This window comes from Micromys minutus, assembly GCF_963924665.1.
Source record: "Micromys minutus genome assembly, chromosome: 7".
NCBI lineage: Eukaryota > Metazoa > Chordata > Mammalia > Rodentia > Muridae > Micromys > Micromys minutus.
In genome coordinates, this window is record NC_137976.1 from 39,766,225 (window position 1) to 39,785,862 (window position 19,638).

General features: G+C 33.7%; 1 pseudogene across 1 annotated transcript in view; it reads right to left on the reverse strand.

Moving 5' to 3' along the window:
* Positions 1-17,268, reverse strand: part of LOC308422823 (serine/arginine-rich splicing factor 7-like) — a 42,236-nt pseudogene extending 24,968 nt beyond the window's left edge. Inside the window, exons 1-3 of the transcript in view lie at positions 17,213-17,268; positions 15,818-15,907; positions 7,354-7,424 (exon numbers count right to left, since the gene is read on the reverse strand). The product of the transcript in view is annotated as a serine/arginine-rich splicing factor 7-like (transcript). The remainder of the gene's footprint in view (positions 1-7,353; positions 7,425-15,817; positions 15,908-17,212) is intronic.
* Positions 17,269-19,638: the final 2,370 nt, after the last annotated feature.

Genomic DNA, 19,638 nt, shown 5'->3' on the forward strand with positions numbered 1-19,638 from the left:
ACTAAAGATGTTTAATGTTTCTGTAAGTGCTTCCCAGCCCTTTGAGATTACTCTGGAGAGAATTCTCTGTTTAGCTTTGTACCTCATTTTTTAGTTAGCTTATTTTGGTTTGGAGTCCAGTTTCTTGAGTCTCTTATATATTGTGCATATTAGCCGTATAGCAGACATCTTGCATACTTTAGATACCACACATGTCACCCTAAATTACTATAGCCAACAAAACTCTCAATCACCATAGATGTAGAAACCTAGATATTCCATGAAAAAAAATAAACAATGTTAAATTAGCTAACAATTATTAATTAATGTATTGCTTAGTGAAGATCTTTCTCCAATATCTAGCTTGCTGTTTTTTCCTATGGACAATGTCCTGTGCCATTGATGTTGGGAGATATTAATGAATGAAAATCATTAGTTCCTGTTATTTTGTTTTTGGAGGTGGTATTATATGTTTGTGATACACTTATTTTGGGTTTGCTGTGAGCTAATTTCTTGTGTTTTCATAGATACAGTTACCCTAATTGTGTTGAATCTTTCCTTCTACTTCTGGTATGCTCTGTAAGAATGGGTTAGTGAAAAGACATTGTTTAAATTTGTTTTGTTTTATTGAAATATCTAGGTTTCTACATCAATATTAATTGAGACTTTTCTAGCTATAGTCATCTGGGTTGGCATTTGTGGTCACTTAGGATCTGTTAGGTATCTATCAAGAATGCTGTGCTTTCTTTTGTCCCTGTTGAGAAGCCAGGTGTAATTATAGCAGGTCTACCTTTATATGTTACTTCCTTTTTCCCTTTCAACTTTTAGTATTCTTCTGTACATTTAAAGGTTTGATTATTATATAGAGGGACTATTTTGTTTTCTGATTTAATATCTTTGGTGTTCTATAGGCTTGGTGTATATTTATGTCCATGTATTTCTTTAGGTTAAGAAAGGGTTCTGTTGTTTTTGTTTGTTTTTCCTAAATTTACTTTCTGGGAGGCAAACTGGACTGCAAGGTAGAGGAGCAAACAACAGCACCTATGAAGGTTGCAGGTAGAGGTGTTGACAAGAAGGGTAATGGGGCTCTGGAAGGGCTGCAGATTTCTAAGTCTCTTGGGCTTCATGGGCGTCCAAACTGTTGCAGACACACACACACACACACACAAACACATATTCATGACACACAAAGCCAATGTTATGAATACAAATACAGAATTGAATGTGTGGGCGTGTGTGTGAGTGTGGTGAATGTGTGTCTCTGTGTGTGTACATGTGTGTGGGTACATATATCTATTTTCCTACTTGTATGAACGTTTAATTGTTACTGTTTTTAAATCTAGTAATACAAGTACATTATATGCAGTATAAAACCTCAATTATCTTTTACATTTTTTGATTTGAGATATAATTTTCTTCAGTTAAATATGTTTTGTACATTTGATTTGGCATGTGATAAATTTTAGATTCACATCTAAGTTGTGGTCTATTTTATACTAAAAATTAAAAATTTTTCAAATGTATATTCAGCAGCATAGAGAAATTTTCTTCCCCACTGACTTCACTTTCAATCCTCTTTTAAATAAATATTTTAATATATTTATAAAATCTATTGTGAGAAAGTGTGTAGGGAGGTAAGCAAGAATATTGGATATGCTATACTAGAAGATGAATTTGAACCAAATACATAATATAAAACACTCAAATGCTAAGTAAAAACTACAATATAAATGTTAAGAGATATTCATTGAAATAACATAGAATTTATATATTGTCTGAGCTTGTCTTAGAGTTTTATTTCTCTGAAGAGACACCATGACCAAGGCAATTCTTATGAAGAAAAACATTTAATTGGGTCTTGCTTACAGGTTCAGAGTCTCAGTCCATTAACATCAAGGTAGAAGCATGTTAGCTTACTGGAAGGCATGGAGCAGGAGAAGTTGAGGGTTCTACATTTTACTCTAACTGCAAAGAATAGAAGACTGGTTCATTTTCTTTTCTTTTTTTTTATTGAAGTTCTCTTTTTTGAACTTTATTTTAAAAAACAAAGATAAATGTACAAATTTTCAAAGCATTTTTGCATAAAAATATATGAATACTTTTTTGTCAGAACTTGATTTTTTTAAAGGTTTGATAGTATGCCTTAAAACCTTACTAGTTACAATGAGCATGAAGTACAGAGATGTAACCTGGACTTATTCAAAGATTTCTTGGTGTGTAACGATTAAGCACAATGATTTTTTCCTTTCTTTCCTTTTCTTTCTTTCTTTATTTTATTTTATTTTATTTTTTTGGCATTTGTTTTTCTTAAACTTCACATAGTCTATAAGTTGTTTCTGGGATGTTCAGAGCTTTCTGGGGTTAGTATCCAATTATCAGTGACTGAATATTATGGCTGTTTTTTTTTTTTTTTTGTGACTATGTTACCTCACTCAGTATGATATTCTCTAGACGCATCCATGTCTTAAGAATTTCATAAAGTCATTGTTTCTGATAAATGAGTAGTACTCCATTGTGTTATTATACCACAATTTTTGTATCCATTCATCTACTGAAGAATATCCGGGTTCTTTCCAGCTTCTGGCTATTATAAATATGGCTGCTATGAACATTGTGGTGAATGTGTCTTTGTTGTATGTTGGAGATTCTCTGGGGTATATGCCCAGAAATGGAATAGCTGGATCTTCAGGTAGTACTATGTCCAATTTCCTGAGGAATCACCATACAGATTTCCAGAGTGGTTGTACCAGTTTACATCCCTACCAACCGTGGAGAAGTGTTCGTCTTTCTCCCCATCATCCCCAGCATCTGCTGTCATCTGAACTTTTGATCTTAACTAATCAGAGAGGTGTGAGGTGGAATCTCAGGCTTGTTTTGATTTGCATTTCCCTGATGGCTAAAGATATCGAGCACTTCCTTAGATGCTTCTCGGCCATTCCATATTTCTCAATTGAGAACTTTTTGTTTAGCTCTGTACCTCATTTTTTAATAGGGTTGTTTGATTCTCTGGTGTGTAACTTTTTGAGTTCCTTGTATACCTTGAATATTAGGACTCTATCAGATGTTGGGTTTGTAAAGATCTTTTCCCACTCTGTTAGTTGCTGTTTTGTTTTCTTGACAGTGTCCTTGGCCATAAAGAAACTTTGCAATCTCATTAAGTCCCATTAGTCAATATTTGACCTTAGTGCATGAGCCATTGGTGTTCTGTTCAGGAAAATTTCTCCTGTGCCTATGTGTTCTAAGGTTTTCCCTACTTTCTGATCTAATAGTTTCAGTGTACCTAGCTCAATGTGGATATCTTTGATCCACTTACACTTGAACTTTGTACAAGGAGATAACAAAGGGTCTATTTTCATTCTTTGGCATGCTGAGTGCCAGTTGGACCAGCACCATTTGTTGAATAGACTGTCCTTTTTCCATTGAACATTGCAGCTCCTTTGTCAAAAATCAAGTGACCATATATGTGAGGGCTCAGTTATGGATCCTCTATTCTATTCCATTGAGCCATGTGCCTATCTCTGTACCAGTACCATGCAATTTCTAATGCAATTGCTTTGTAATACAGCTTGAGTTCAGGGATGGTCTTTCCTGCAGATGTTTTCTTGTTATTGAGGATGGATTTTGCTATTCTGGGTCTTTTGCTATTCCAGATTAATTTACACATTACTCTTTCCAACTGTATGAAGAACTGGGTTTGAAGAGTGATTCCTAGGAATTGAGGACGAGGGTTAACAAAAACAGTGATTTACTTCCTCCAACAAGGCCATGCCTAATAGAACCATCCCCTGTGGTCCAAGCATGTTCAAACTACCAAATAGTTAATGTGGAAACTTCCCTATTTCAGACACTAGAATTCTGCATATATTGTATCTACTTATTTAATCATATTTACTTATTCTAACCATTTCAAAATTTATATTTTAGAAAGTTTTTCAACATTGCTTAACTAAAAATCCTCTTGTCCCCATAGACAATATATATATATATATATATATATATATATATATATATATATATATGTATCAGACAATAAAATTTTACTAACTTTAATTAATATATAATTTAAATGTGTCTCCCATTTTTATTTCATTTCTCCAGGCCTCCCTTCCACTTGATACATGTGAATTTCAACCCCGTGCCCTTCCTATCGTTTGGAATAGTTATATTAAGAAAATAGTTCAATTTTTTAGCTTGTTTTAATTCACCATTTTTAATTAACCTTAATGTTGAATCAATTATATCAGTTATACAGTTAAGATAAACAATATTTTCTTTAATTGCCTAAAAAAATGGCTAAAATTTAGTCTCTCTAACCTGTAGATGTTCACCTATGTGTTGATGAAAATAATCTGTAATATTGTGCTGGAAAAAAATAAGTAAAATTTAGATGTAAATATTTTCACTGGTTTTGAGTTTCATTTTGAGTGCTTTTCTAATATATAGTTTCTAGCCAATTAAACTTTTTTCTGATTATGATATGACAAAGTCTTTGTTATTAATAGAGTTACTTCAATGGCATCAATTTTCATTCAAAAGACATCATTGTTCATCAATACAGCTCAAAAATTTCATTGTCTTCATTGTGGCTTTAGTTTGTTTGTGATTCCCAGGTTAAGTAAATTTGAAGTTTATATGTAGAAATTAATAACCTTTCAGTTTACACCCTGACATGGAAGCATCTTGATATAGTTTTTTCATTTCTTCTATTTAATAATTACAAATTATTATTTATTAGTATTTTTAAATAGCACTATTATTTTAATCACTACTGTTTTCTACTTTAGTGGTTTTAAAGATAAGTACTATTTTTCACCATTGGTTTGTTTTCTGTGGTGATTTAGCTTTATTTTACATATGTATAGCAAGTGTTTTATTATCAGCCATATACCCCAGACCACATTCAACTTTGTTTTTTATTTATGAAGCATATTATGTACACTAAGCACATCATACACTCCTGTGTGACTTTATTAAGCCTCTTTTGCAATTTCTCATTCTTAGTGACCATGTGGTTAAATTTCCCAATATTTATCTTTGATTGTTATCCAGTCTTTCTGGAGAGCTGGGAATATGCAATTTCCAACAGAGTAAGTCATACGTGTGACTTAGTCCAAAAGTATACATATATGTAAAATGTAGATTTATGCAGAGTAACATATTCATGTAAACCAATCTTGCTTTAATATCCATCTTGTCAAAATTAAAACAATTATAATTAGAGATTCTCTAAATAATAATAATACTTATATGGGACAAATAAGTTTTTGGAAAGGGAATATTCATGTTATAGAAAGCTATACGCATATCAGAAATATTATACCTGAACAGAATTTTTGAACACAAAGATGACAAGTTTTATATCAGACATTTTCAAATAACTTTTAACATAGCAGGTATAATTCAGGCTGTCAGTAATAGGATGAACAGAAAGCCTGGCAGATGTCCTTGGAGAACTTTCTATGTAAGACTGATTTGAGTGCTGTGAAGTTTGTGATATTTCTCCTAGGCCATCGTAGTTAAGAAGCCTTCCATGGAAATAGAGCAACATCTCTATAAGTGAGATTTCTTGTTGCACAAACAATGAAAACGGGGTTTGCACCCTCAGAATCATAACCAGGTCAGTTCTGGCTGTGGGTTGTAACCAGCCCTAGCTGTTGATGAAGAAATGTGGAGAATAGCTGAGGTTTGCTGATCAACCTTACCCCCAAATATACTATCTTTAGATTCTCTGAGCAGTCATATTTCAGTAAAACAACACACAAAGCCATTATTAGGCATCTTGTGTTTGCTGGACTTCACATTCATGTATGTGTGCATGTAGTTTCATATACAAATTTGTGTATGCACACACACTTTTACTTTCACATATTGTTGGCTTTATTTACTCTTTTTTCTATTAAATTTGACAGAGGTACTCTAATTAATTCTGAATATGTTTGTGTTTCTTTCAGATTTTCCAGTGTGCTGTATTTCTCAGCTATAAATTTCCTTTCAAATGGTAAATACTTGAATTTACTCAGTATTTCTTGCAAATTCTAAAGTATCCAGGCAACTATTGATTAAATAGCAGATGCATGCATATAGTTTGGGTCAATATAAATTAATTTTATTCTTTATTTCTTTATTGTCTGAAAGAATTGCTTAGATATAATTCATTAGATTAAAAGAAATTAGACTCTTAATAAAACTGTATAATGGTGTTTTGAAGCTGAGATGTTGAAATTAATAGTAATATGTTGAAATTATCATTTTATAGCAATGAAAGTGGGCAGTAAATAATGAATCTTTTAAAACTATCTTTAGTTGTGGGGAGGCAATTTTTTTTAATTAAAACAATATGTTTTGTGTATCATTAAAAATTCATTTAGTTATACACTACATATGACTATAGATACACACACACACACACACACACACACACACACACACACACACAATCTGACATCTTCACAACAGAGTTGCCTATATTTTTCTGGGCTATTTTCTGTATGTTTTACTCCTATGAATTAACTCATTAAAGTATTTCAGCCTATGCTTTTGGAACATCTTATCAAATTTACAGAAAATTAGATGAAAAAAATTGAAATGCATAAAAGGAAGAATTTTACTAATTTTGATCAGTTAATTTTCACAATTTATGCGTCTACAGCACTGCAGTTTAAATGTAAGTATACATTTAAAACTATGTAGTAGAACTAACCCGTCCTTTACTTTGAGCTTTGTAAAGAAAACTGCATTTTCAGATAGGACACAAAAATATCATGTAAGGTCCAAAAATGGAGAAGATTGAATTTATTCATTTTCATCTCTCAACAATTGCTGTATCCTCGAATTTCTCCTCTGCATGCTGTTGTAAATTTGGTCACTCCATTTCAATGCAGCTTAATTAAATCCCCCTATTTGACAGCACAGGAATCACTGAAAGGATAGGAATGAGGTACAGTTAGAAAACAAATTCTTCCATCCTGCTCATTTGTCTTCTCTTGGCAAAGCCTGTTGTTGTTAAAAGGAAATGTAGATGAACTTACAACTACTAGTCTTTCTGACAGTCACTCAAATATATATATATATGCACAATTTTAAATAGCAACTAAATGCTTCTAGTATAGTTCGTGGATCCCAGGCACATTGTTTCTATAATGTCAAACAAACTTGAAAATCATAAATAACAATACAAACTCCTGCAATTTCACACCTGCTAACTATGAATAGGTTGTGGCATTTTCATGCTCAAGTATGTACGAGTGCAATATGTTGCTTTTTTCCTCCTACCATGGAATATCTTGAGCAATGCTGAGAAATTTTGAAATTGGCTCTCTCATTCTTCTTCTGAGGCTCCATATGCCCTTTCTCTCTCAAAGAGATTCATGTTACCTTCTATGCTTTTTAAACTGTAAATGACACAGCCCTGTTTAAGCATGGCTCCTGCAACAAGAGAAGAGAAACTGTAGGTTAATAAAAAATATAATAAAGAAGAAGATAGTTGGAAAATATTTATAACTAGATAAAATGTTGGTGCAATATGCTTATAAGTTGTTGATACTAAATAGAAAATGTTGTGGGGAAGTTTTTACACTGTGCAGAAGGTATGCAGTTTACTAGTACAGAAGTTATTGTTCTTTGACAGTTGGAAACCTATTTTGAAATACACTGTATTTTATAAAATATAAACTATTTTCCCTCTTCTTTCATGTTTTGGTTAGGTTTGAGTATGTTTGATACAAAAAGATGTGCTTAAAGTACAATAATTCAAAGATATTGGAAAGATAAAAAGACATTTTCAGAACATTATCACATATTTTATGTTTTATTATACTCAGAGTAACTTAGAAATAGAAAATTACCAAGCTTAGTTTTCACTTTTAAAATGAGAATAATCAAATAAATAGTTACCTTTTATGAAAGATATTTGCTGAGAATTTAATAAATCATATTTCAATACTAATAATGAATGGGTTCTTGAAATGCTTACCAATTTCTGATATCAAAGAGAATACACCATTCATCCTCATAACAACCCACTACAATACCAATGCCTTCATAAAGAAGTAAAAGAGCACACCAGGAAAGTAAAAGATATGGCCAAGGTCACAGCAGGAAGGAAATAATTAAGAATGACCAGAGGCAGAAAAGCTTTCTATTCTTCCATATTTGGTGCATTGTCTCTCAAGTAAACAGCCATTGTGATGTTAAAATCATCTTGTTATCCCACTTCTCTCCTCCTCCTAATGCTTGTTTTAAGCCCATGTGGAATATTCTCTAGATGTGTTAATAGATCAACTCAGTATGTCTCCACAATTTGCAAAGACAATTTTGGAAATAAATACAACTTGCTTTTAATCACAATGTAATTAAATAGTATAGATTAATCTTTATACCGAAGGATGTGGTGATGGTGCTCATTAAGACAAGTAATTTAAAGTGCTTTGGTGCAGAGGTAGAGCAGATTATACAACACTGGTGATATACAGCAAGGTCAAGGGGTTGATTCTTATTTGGTTTTGAGAAGTATTCTTATTGTCTTTTCACTTTATTATACTAACTTTTGAGAATATGCTTTCAAGTACAAAATCCAGGGCTAACATGCAAGATAATTGGGCAAAATAGATTTCACACGAGTTTATTAGCTCAAGAGACCTTATCATAACAATCATAGAGGCACCAGAATATTTTCATTTATGTGGTTACCTTGCATTCTTACAATGAAGTGTTATTCATTCATTCATTCATTCATTCATTTATTCATTCATTCATTCAATTCTCTAATCATTTTTTTTAAAAATTCCATACTTTATCCCTTCCAAATAAAATCTAAAATTTCCTGCCACCTCCAAGAGGATGTTCCCCACACCCCATGAAACCTCATTACTCCCTGGGGCCTCAAATCTCTTGAGGACTAGGCACATCATCTCTGAGTCCAGACCTGGCAGTCCTCTGCTGTATCTTTCCTGGGAGCTTCATATCAGCTGGTGTATGAGTCTAGTTGGTGCCTCAGTTACCCTTGATAAAATTGTTGAATCTTATCCTCACAACCTGTGAAAATATATTCTCAAAATAAAGACTCTCCAAGGGATGCTTATGGATTAGAAACACAAGCCACACTAAGAGATGGGAGAAACCCCCAACCTTTATGTAAGTAGTTACCTTTAGCATTGCTGTACCTGGATCTTGTCTTTATTGTAAATTGGTTCTTTGGGTGCATTTTTCCATCTATTCACTTATTTTAATGCAAGTTGCTTTCCCCTACTTTTATCTTCTCACTCTATTACAAAAGAAATCCTGCCAAAATTGAAAGTACTCTTTTTTAACCTCAAATATAAATTTAATATTATTCTGAGTCAGCTTGATACTTTTTATGACTTTATCAATGACTAGTGAGTTTCACATGCACAAACTAAACATTTCCTTTATATCTTTCAAGTTTCTATGATTTCCCACAAAGTTCTTTGATGAATTCATGAATAATCTTATTCACTGATTTTCAATTCACATGATTAGTATAATATAGTAATTAAAATTTAATGGTTCCTTTCTGGTTTATTCTATAGATAATATACTATGTGCCCTATAGCATTAGATACATCAAATATTCTCAAATGAATTTGGTTGTAGAACTAATAGTTATAATTTATAATTAAAAAAGCATACTCAGATAAATTCAAGTATATAAAAAAACTGGAGTTACTAAAATAGAGATAAATGATAAAAAAATAAAAGACCAAAAACCTAGATGGTAACAAATATACCAATGGCAGGCTTTTCAAGGCTGAAACATGAGGAAAGGGAGGCAAAAGAGCTATCTAACCTCACACCAGTGATATTTTCCAATAACTGTAACATATAACACCATTTTCTTTTCTTTTTTGGTAAAGTTCAAAATTAATCTTGGACATTTCCTTCTCTACCCAGTGATGTTGGCATCCAAAACTCAACAGTTATTTGGTTTCCCTTGGACAAGAGAACACAGGAAGTGCTATTTGCTTGTAATGTCTTACATGCCCAGCTTATCTCCTTGCACTCATCTCTACCCCCTTGTTTTAATTAGTGAATGTTGGAGATAATGGATCTATTTCCTATAGAAAAGTAATAACTTACCTTCTGTTTGTTAGAGTCTCATTTCTTAGTGTTTGCTTGTTGAGATTCCAGTGTCCTCAGATTATAAATATTTGTTTTCTCTAACCACTGTCATGTACACACTTAGGATAAAACCCATGTCACCCATCAGGTTTATGTGGCTGTTTGATCTACCCCACCTAGTATGTGAGGCCCTTACATTTTCTCTTGCTGTACTCTCCTAATATCCCAACTGTGTTGGCTGCTTTATGTCAGCTTCATTCAAGTTGAGTCAGTTTGGTAGAAAGAACCTCAGCTGAGTAAATATCAGCCCCACGTAAGTAAGGAGGGAGCTTGTGGTGTGGCCACCTGATTGGTGAATTCTGTGAGAGGGTCCAGATCACTTTTGGGGATGATATTTCTGAGCTGGTGATCTTAGATTCTACAAAAAAAAAAAAAAAAAAAAAAAAAAAAAAAAACTGGTTGATCATACCATGGAGAGCATGCTAGTAGACAGCACTATAGTTTCTTTAGCTCCTACCTCAAGTTTCTGCCTTAGCTTCCCTTAATGATAGTTTGTAATATGAAGTTGGGGGCCTGAAATAAATGTTTTCCTCTCCAATTCATTTTCGTTCTTGGTATTTTAGTTCAGTAACTGAAACCATGACTTAGACACCTAAACAAAGTGGCAACAATTGACCATTTTGCTTCTCATAGTATAGAAAAACACCCAACAGTGTACTTTTTTAATGTTTTTGAGTGTCCTTAGTCTCTTTTATTCATACCTCACATACGTCATATCATCTCTGTGGAATTTGCATTGTTCCCCAGTGCTCTGTTCTGTCTGGGTACTAGGTTCTGAGCCTTCATGAGTAATTGCTATCTAAATGTACTAGAGCTCATGTAAGATAAGGGAAAGGCAAATCTATGTCTGTTAGTGTTAGTTCAACAAACATGACTCAGAGTTGAATAAATTAGTATTACATACAACTTTCTTAAAATAAAAGATTGTAGAAGGTAAGGATTACATGACAAATATCGTATCAACACAACAAGGATAGTTTGAAGATTTTGCTACTGTTTAGAACATATATAAAAGACAATAAACATATGGAAAAACATAGGAAATTTAATCAGTCTAAAAATTGTTAGACATCTAATGATTTCAAAAATTATCATTGATATTCTATTCAGTCCCTTTTTTCTCTTCTAGATGAGCATTTGACTATGACTCCAAATAATTTAATGTTTACATTTTTTAAATTTAATTTTGCTTTTTCTTTTGGTTTGGCTTGGCTTTTAATTATTTACTTATTTACATCCTGCTCAATATCTATCTCCTAATAAACCCCCCATACACAGTATTTCCTTTCTCCCCCTCTTCTTGTCTTCTGGGAGGATAGGCACCTCCCAGAAGTGGGAATTCTGACCCCCACCTGACATGTCCTAGGCACTTTTTCTCTTAGTGAAGCCAAACAAGGCAGTGCAGCTAGTGGAGCATACCCAGTGTACAGGCAACAGCTTTTAGAATAGCCCCTACTCCAGTTGTTCAGGACCCACATGTGTCAAACATATTTGCTTCATATGAACAGGGCTCTTTGGTTGATGGTGCAGTTTCTGAGAGTCCCAAGGATCAAGATTACTTGACTCTGTTGGTCTTTCTGTGGAATGATATTTTTTTCTTTTTCTTTCTTCCTTCCTTTCTTTCTTTCTTTCATTCTTTCTTTCTTCCTTTCTTACTTTCTTTCTTTCTTTCTTTCTTTCTTTCTTTCTTTCTTTCTTTCTTTCTTTCTTCCTTCCTTCCTTCCTACCTTCCTTCCTTCCTTTCTTTCTGTCTTTCTTTCTGTCTGTCTTTTTTTTTTATTAGCTACTCTCTGCATTTATATTTGAAATGTTATCCCCTTCCCCCACTCCTCTATCCCCTCCCCCTCCACTTGTCTTCAGGAAGGTGCACTCACTCCTAATTACCTTCTCCAACCCACTCACTGCCTTGGCATTCTCCTACGTCTGAAAAAAACGTGACCTCTCTGGACCAAAGCCTGCTTCTCACATTGATGCCAGACACTGCTATCTTCAGCTACATAAGCACCTGGAGCCATGGGTCTTTCACTGGGCACTCAATGATTGCTGTTTTAGTCCACGGGAGTTGTGGAGGGTTTGGTTGGTTGATAAGTTTGTTTTTCCCATGAGGTTGCAAGCCCTTTCGGCTCCTTCAGTTCTTTCTTTAGCACCTTCATTGGGATCCCCTTTTCAGTCCTCTGGTTAGCTACAAGCATGTTCAGCTGTATCTGTATGACTCTGGCAGAGCCCCTGAGCTTCCATCAATAAAATTCCAAAGCAAAAGTGAAAGACAAAGAGTTATCCATTTGGGGTATCTCGAAGATATATATGTTCATTATTTATAATTTAGACAGACCATAATTTAAATCCATGAGTAGAAAAATATGAGTGACCTATTTTAACTATCTAGTGCTTTTAAATTAATTTTGACTCTCTCCATTTTTTGTACACAAATTTTTAGTAATTATTTTTATAAAAAATGCATCCCTAGAATTTTCAGTTATGCTAGCAGTCATTTGCATAAAGATGGTGGAGTCTGTACAGCACATCAGAACATCAGAAATACATTTTAAAGAATCTCTGTATTTAGATAAACTAATGAATGCATTCTTCACATTCATAAAATTATTACAATAAGCTTCAAACTACCAACTTCATATAAGGAGGTCTGTTTTAGAGTTTTTGAAAGCATGTAGAGTAACATAAATTTCTTTAATTTTTGAAAATCATAATAATCTTGAGTTAATGCAATTCTGAATTCTTTTATGGCTTTGGTTTATGATTTGCTACTATGTGCAATTACTATTGCATAAAAATATAAATTTTAAAAATAATTTTAAAAATAAATTTAAATGGAATTGACTAGTTTTGATTTTAAAAGAAAATACCTTAATTGAAAAATAATTGTTAAAATAGTGGATGCAGGATTTGTACACGGTATAAAAATTAGGAAAATAAATGAGAACCTCCGTAGTGTGACTTTATAAAAATTAAGCCAAATTCATTTTTTTTCAGTAGGAGAATCAAACAACATAAAAAACTAATTGTTTTGTTAATCATTCTTATTTCATAAACCTTGTCCTAATATAATAGAAAATGTATACGCAACAAAATATGAAGTGTCATATAATTGCATGTTTTTATCACTGCTAATATAAACATGTTTTTATCTCTAGATTACCTACAGCCATCTAGTGGGGTACAGTCATGAATGTTCCTGTTTGCAATTGCTGCCGATGTGACCAAAATGCAAGCACACTATGTAAAAAAGATATACTGAATCTTTCAGAAATTTCTTTACGAGCCCAACCCAGTAGGATTTTGTTGCTGCCAGCACATTTTTTTTCTTTTTGCTAAGCTATTCAGTGAACATTGTGAATGTGTTGGGGGATAGTAGTGAGCAAGTCAGAGGGGTCAGGATCAGCACGAAAAACCTAAAGTTAGTTAACCTGGGATCAATATGATCTCACAGAGCCTGGGGCCACCAAGCAGAGGAGGAGGGCATACGTGAGCCAGAACTGGACTCCCTATGCATTTGTAGCAAATGTGCAGCTTGGTAGCAACATGAAGATGTTGGTCACCTAACATGTGAAGTGGGGCTGTTTCTTGCTCTGTTCCCTCTCATTAACTTCCCTTTCCCTACCTAGACTGCCTGGTTGGGTTTTAGTGGGGAGGATGTGGCTAGTGTGGTGAGGCCTATGTGTCCCAAGATTGGGTGGTACTCAAAGAGACCTTCCCTTCTTCAAAAGAAGGAGGAAACAGTGATGGAACAAATTTGTAAGGATGGGACTGGAAAGGTAAAATGAAGAGTGGATGCTACTGGGAAGTACAGTGAATATATATGGAAGTACAGTGAATATATATATATATATATATATATATTCACTGTATACATATATATATATATATTCACTGTATATATATATATATATTCACAGTGAATATATATATATATATATATATATATATATATATATATATATATTCACTGTACTTGCGAGAGAGAGAGAAATAAAGGGACAAATTCTTTTAAAAAAACAAATTGTTTGTAATTATATCTGTGATGAAAATTTAAGGAATTGAGACATATGGGTGCAAAGAGTTGTTTGGGTTATGTCAGTAGAGACACATGGTGTATTGTAAACAAATATGGCTTCTAAGTGACCTGTCTTACATTTTGAAGTGGGGAGAGGACTAATCCACTTAAAACATATGTCATACACTTTCAATTGATTTTTTATTATCTCCTAGGTTGTGGGAAAATCAAGAGAGTTCATTTAAGGTTGAATAGAGTCAGGAAGAGAGTATGATAGAGAATTACTTAGACATACATCCCCTGTCATTTGCGATGGTTGATTTCAGGTGTGGCATTCCCTTCATTGGAAAACTATAAGCATTTTTTGGTTGTGTTTGCAAATGGATTTCAAGAAGAAATTGGTGGGTCATTTCTTTGATTCAATGGATCTCTGAAAGAAATGAAAAGACTCTGGAAAAGACTTACCTCTTCTTCTTCTTCTTCTTCTTCTTCTTCTTCTTCTTCTTCTTCTTCTTCTTCTTCTTCTTCTTCTTCTTCTTCTTCTTCTTCTTCTTTTATTTTTCTGGAAGTTGGGACCTCCTCCTGTCCTTGTGTTTCATAACTGTAAAATCTCTGACCTATGGACTTCAGTGTGTTTAAAGCAAATATATTGATTTGGGATTTTTCTTCCTTTCATCTTTGACTGAATGTTATCTCATAAGCTTTGCTGGTCTGTAGAACTTGAGGGCTGGACTCAATCACACTACTACCATCATTCCAGGGTTTCCAGTTAGCATATGATTTCCCATGTAATATGGGAAGTCACAGCCTCAATTAGTTTATGTAACAAATCTGCTGATAAATTCCTTATTATCATTCACCTATCTATGTATATATGCATGAATCCATCTTTATAATGTCTAAATATGCATTTGCTTTCCATTTCCCTGTTTTATTAATTCATGTTTATAGCAAGACAGTTAACAGCAAATGTGATAAAAAATCTCTTTTCACTATAGACATTCCAGGTATGGGCACAGGACTAAAGGTGTTAATGTTAGAATTCTGTATGCTGGAGTCTCCCATACCTGAAACAATTCAAAATGTGTTTTGTGGTGATATAAGTGGGCTAAGTCTCTGGGGTCATTTTGTGTGATGGACTAGCTGGAAAATTGATCACTCTCTGGTGTGTCCACAGACACCTGGGGGGCAAGAAGGAATAAGTCAGCCTTTTCTTCCCACAAAGACTTCTTAGGTTACTCTTCTCCAGCACCCAGGGAAGGCAGGGAAGGCTGTTCCACCAGAGCACAGAACTGAAGCTGATGAGATAATTGAGAAACTAGGTCATAAAGAACAATTTCCCAAAGCGGATCCCTGCTTTGACCCCCCTTTCATTGGCCTCCAAGCTGTCTGCCTAGTTCTGTTATTTGGTCCTCAGTAAGTAGACTGTTAAATATCAATTATTGGGTTAAGTACAAAGTCTTTTTTTCAGGAACTCTATTCATAGTCTCTTTTCATAAGGCAAATCTGAGTCTAAGGAAAAATATTGCATTTTTATCTCTTTCCATATAAGAAACAGACATACTAGAATGTTGTATCAATTATTCTGCCCTAAGCTTCCCACACACTCATTATATGTGAGAGAACTGTGACAAAATAATGAGAAAATTGTATTTTAGTTATTGCCTAATATCATCATATATGAATTACCGTATCAGCTTCACATACCTTGCTATGTCTTCCCTTCTCACAATCCTTTCATAACAGTTTTTCCCCAGAACATTAGGTCTGTCAGTAAGTCTAAAAAGAAAAGTATTAAAGTAAAGTGAGTAGAACTATACTGGAGTTAAAATATACAAATTGATTTTTAAATTGGTTGCACCGAATTGTTTCAAGCAAGCAGCTGTGTCATTTTCAATGTAGTAATTTTTTTTCCATTTTTACATTAAGGAAAATGCTATGGATATAACATATGAGTGTCTCCCACCCTGCTACAGGCTTACCTGAAATTTTTAATAGGCTTGTTGAGACATACAGTAGTTAGGTTGCAGTGTATGTGGAAGGGATTTGGATAACTCTACTGGGAATCCTTGTCAGCAAGTTTTTTATAAAAGAATACACTTGGTTTTCGGGTTCTTGAACTTATTCCTTAACATGAACTCATTGGCACATTACCCTGACTTCATCATGCCTCGTAGGTCAAACAGCTATGGCTGAATAATTTAAAAATAGTGACCTCTAAAACTGCACACTTAATAATATATTTTCTATCATAAGGAATTAAAATTGATAGCTATATCATACATGTTCTCTAGGTAGTGAAAACTGGGTCACATTTAAATTGTTACCATTGTGTTGGAACTACCAAATCTTTCTTCCATTTGTTGACAGCTATTTTCTATACTGGTTTTGATCACATCTTTTAAAGATTTACTTACTTATTTTATGCATATGTGTGCACAGTAGCCTTTCTCAAACACACCATAATAAGGGCATCCAGTGCAATCACAGATGGTCATGAGCTATCCTGTGATTGCTTGGAATTGAACTCAGGACCTCTAGAAGAACAGCCAGTGGTATTGAATGCTGAGCCATCGCTTCAGCTCTCAGTTTTGATTTCTTATTCTCTTGAATTTCTAAAACAATTCACCATACTTGTTCACATTAATTGTTAAAGTAATACTACCCCAGGAGTTTTGATAATAATGATTATGAGTTCACTACAATCATAGACTTTGGAATATCAGAATTCTATAGTGTTCACTAGGAATTTCTGCAAAGCAGCAGAGCTGAAGTTTTATGCTAAATACACAAATATCTCAATAAAATTAATTGCTTTTATGTTCTGCTGTTGTTTTGCTTCTCATGCAAGACTTTATTTTGAAAATGGTCAGAGCACTTCTTTTTAATTGCATATTTTATTTATTTACATTTAAATGTTATCCCTTTTTCCGGTTTCCCCCCCCCCCCCGGAATCTCCTATTCCATCCCTCCTCACCCTGCTTTTATGAAGGTGCTTAAGCACCCACCCACCCACTCCTACCTCATGGCCCTATCATTCCCCTACACTGGGGTATCAAGCCTCCATAGGACCAAGGGTCTCACCTCTCATTGATGTCATCTTCTGCAACATATGCATTTGAAGTCATGGGTCCTTCCATGTGTACTATTTGCTTGGTTGTTTAGTCCCTGGGGTTCTGGGAGATCTGGTGGGTTGATATTGTTGTTCTTTCTATGGGGTTGCAAACCTCTTCAGCTCCTTCAGTCCTTTCTCTAACTCCTCCATTGTGCTTCCTGTGCTCACTCCAATGGTTGGCTGAGAGTATCCGTATCTGTATTTGTCAACACACTTTGTTAAAGTAGACGAAAACGTAAATGGCAAATTATATTTTATAAGTATATAAGTACAAGTTTAAAATATGTATACAATAAAGATATATTTAGATACTGTTTGACCTAAATTATTTAGTATTACTATTGGAAGAATGTGTTTGTTAAAGGGAAGTTTTCATGAGTACCTAATACAAAATCCTAATATCATCATAAAGCAATGACTTAAAGTCTCTAAGATTCATTTGTGTATAGTAAGAAGATAGAGCATGCATTCTAAGAATTGGTAGCATGTATTAAGATGACATTGTTTAGTAGTACCATGAGTTCAGACTAAAGTTCTAGTCACTATAAAACCCATTACTATTACCTGTAAAGTGGAATACTTCAATAAAATTTCCAGAATGGCTGAGAAATTCTCAAAATCTAAATAATGTTCTAATCAACAATAGATGCATGGTTAGTTATTTATATAATATTAAATTTTCTATGTAAGGATGAGAGATTTGAGTGGAAACTTCTAATTTTAATCCTTTTATCTGTAGCCCTCAGCAGTGCAAACCTTAAAGTGTTGCTAGATTCTAATTGTTGCTATGGTTACTATTGAAACAATCTGATATACATGGTATTTAAAATTACATTGTTAATATAGTTACATGATGTGTATTTTCTGAAACAAACTTTTGTCTCTAAAGAACAAAACACATTCTTGAGAAATAAATGTGTTTTGGAGTCTACCATGAATATTTGTGTAACATGACATGTTATGTTACCTTAAAATGATATATTTGAAGTACAGAGGCACACATTTCTTGAAAAACACAAGTTAATTGCAGGTATTTTTCTGGATTGAGTGCCATAGGGGTAAAGAAAAATGAGCAAAAGAGAAGAAAATAAATTAAATACCTCTATGGTTTCATGCAGAGACAAGACAAACAAATTTAAAGACCAGTTACAGCTTTGTTTGCTGGGATAATTTTAGTCATATTTGATGGTGCCAGTCAAGTTATTGGTATACAAGCTACAAAATTAAAATGAGACAATAATAAGCTATAATGTTATCCATCATATAAATCCATAAGAGAGGGATTAATAAAAACAAGGTGAATTCCTAGTCAAAAAGAGTCCTTCTCATTTGTGTCTAACAATCTAACCATCTGCTTTCACTGAAAAGAGTGGGTAATGCTTTACAATTCATGTGCCCAGTGTGGAGGTTTGTGTGATAATTGCCTAATCCCTCTTTGTCCTATTTAGGAAACAGATCTTAACAGTCTCACATGCAATGGTTCCTATAGAGCCTCAAATAAGATATTCAGACAGTTCTAAGAAACCATTGTAAGTCCTTAAAACTCAGCATGTTACTGACTACTGTTATTATCATGTACCTGTATTTCTTAGCTTGAGTTTTCAAAGATGCTATTCCTAGCAAGGAACAAGTATTACCCACAGCCTGACATATTAAGAAGGCTGGCAGCCAATTACTACATGTCTGTGAAACAAGATCAATTGCTTAAAGATGCTGTAGTCAGTGATTGCTGAGAAACTGAATTTTAGTAGCATTTTATACAATTTTTAAGTATCCTGGGTCAGAATAGAGAGTTGAGTCTACAATGAAGGATGAAATTTAATAAAGCACAAGCCAAAAAAAAAAAAAAATCAAGCTTTGACACTATGAAGACCTTTGAAATAGAAGAGCTTAAATTTTAGCTACTATGTGATTTTGGTATAAAATAAACAAATATGCCATTTTCAACATGTAATTACTAATGGAAGTTTTTGCTTTCAATTATGGTAAAAATGTAAAAATCAGAATAAATCAAGGAAAGATAGAAACACAAGAAAAAATTAGAACACACGTGAACAAAGAGTATGTGCTAGCCAGAGTCAAGAATTAGAGCACATTGGAAAGTATTTTCTGGGACTGCTGTCTATAGCATATAAATCCCTTCAAAAGAGACACTTTCAAAGAGCATTACTAAGGTAATAATGAACAACATTAACTAGCAAAACTATATGATCTCCAGTATTGGCTTACTCTTTCCTAGATAATTGCATTGAATTTTACAAAAAAATAAATCAAATTCTGTTTACACTAACATTACCCTAACTTCTAAAATTTCTGTAAACTTGGGTCTTATCAGTCATGATCATCTACATGTACATAGTAACCACCCTTGCATCTCTTTCACCAAAACAGAAGA